We start from the raw sequence: 1,777 nt of genomic DNA on the forward strand, positions 1-1,777 counted from the left end.
AAATGATTATATTTAAATATTCATCCTCAAAATAGAAAACAATTTTAGCGGTAAGAAAAATCATGTTTGTTAAATCACAACACATTGTGGATCAAATCTAATTATATGAGAAAATTCTGTCTTGGATATAGATTACAAATGTGAAATTAAAGATGAAAATTGGATTGTAGAACAATTTTTAAAATATGTTTAATATCTATCACAAACTGCCAAAGCAACAGAAAAAACAATTGAGTAATATAACCACCAGAGTACTGACAATACCAATTACTACCTTAGAGAAGAAACTGCCTGTGAATTAATTTCTAGTAGTCATTGATTACTGCTCTCTGACTTTAATCCCACTTTATTCAAAGAAATGTCAGATAAAATATTTTAAATTTTATACAAATTGAATTGAATTCAGTAGTCAGTGATGAAAAACCACACATTCACAGCCTTTATCTTGGCAGGACTGATGGATGACCCTCACCTTCAGATTCCAATTTTCATCTTTCTATTTCTTACATATATGTTGAGTATAAATGGGAATATGACCCTCATATTCCTCATTTTAGTGGATCCCCACCTTAAAACAGCCATGTGCTATTTCCTACAAAATTTTACCTTCATAGAAATTTGATTATCCATAGATATTTGTACAACATAGCAACAGATGGCAGGTCAATTAGATATACTATTTGTATTATTCAAGTGTTTTTTACTGATCGCTCTAGAGTAACAGAGTTTTTTCTCCTGGTCACCATGCCCTGTGACTGTTTTATGGCCATCTGCAAACCCCTACATTATGTGACCATCACGAACAGCAGAGTCTGCCAGAGGCTTGTCCCCTGCTGTTGGGTATCTGGCATGTTGATCATATTACCACCACTTACTCTGTTCCTAAATTTGAAATGCTGTGATTCAAATGTCATTGATTATTTTTTCTGTGATGCATCTCCTATATTGAAGATTTCATGCTAAGACACATGGCTCATTGTGCAGTTGGTTATTGTCTCTGCTGTGCTGGCCTTCATTTTGACCCGTGTGTGTTGTTCTAGCCTACATTTATATCATCAAAACCATTCTAAGTTTCTCCTCTGCTCAGCAAAGAAAAAGAGCTTTTCCTACCTGTTCTTTTCATATGATTGTTGTTTCCATCACCTATGGAAGCTGTATCTTCATCTATGTCAAACATTCAGTGAAAGAATCAGTAGCTATTAATAAGGGTGTGACAGTGCTAATGACATCTATTGCTCCCATGTTGAACCCATTCACTGACACTGAGAAACAGACAAGTGAGACAAGCCTTCAGTGATTCTTTCAAAAACTTGGCATTGGTCTCCAAGTGAAAGAGTGCTTAAGTCCAAAATAAAATATCAAGTCAAGCATAAGCCATTAAACCCCTAAATCTGTCAGTCTGTTTTTGATCTGATCTCTATTCAGGTTAATTTTCTCAAAGTTTTCTTACACCCAGAATGAACATTGTCTGCTACATGAGTTCACTCCTTTAATCTGTCTGCAAACAAGTCTTCCTAGAAAAATATCTGAATCAGAAGGCATGATAATAATTATCTAGTAAAAATCAGCCTGATTCTATTCTAATCCAGCAAATAAAGTTTAAGGAAAGAAAAAAATTTAGTGCAAATCAAATAGGGAAATTATTTTTTATTGGACTTGCAAAAAATGATTTAAAAGTGCTCTTCCTATCTTCCAACATAAATGTTGCTGAAATATTTAACTGATTAAAATTTTTTGAGTGCTTATCTCTTGGCAGTTCATCACCCAGACTTCTTTT

The 1,777-nt window shown here is 33.8% G+C and overlaps 1 pseudogene; it reads left to right on the forward strand.

Moving 5' to 3' along the window:
* The first annotated feature begins 415 nt into the window (after positions 1–415).
* LOC133043170 (olfactory receptor 6C2-like) lies at positions 416–1,331 on the forward strand (annotated as a pseudogene).
* The last annotated feature ends 446 nt before the right edge of the window (positions 1,332–1,777 follow it).

This window comes from Dama dama, chromosome 22 (genome assembly GCF_033118175.1).
Source record: "Dama dama isolate Ldn47 chromosome 22, ASM3311817v1, whole genome shotgun sequence".
NCBI classification, from domain to species: domain Eukaryota; kingdom Metazoa; phylum Chordata; class Mammalia; order Artiodactyla; family Cervidae; genus Dama; species Dama dama.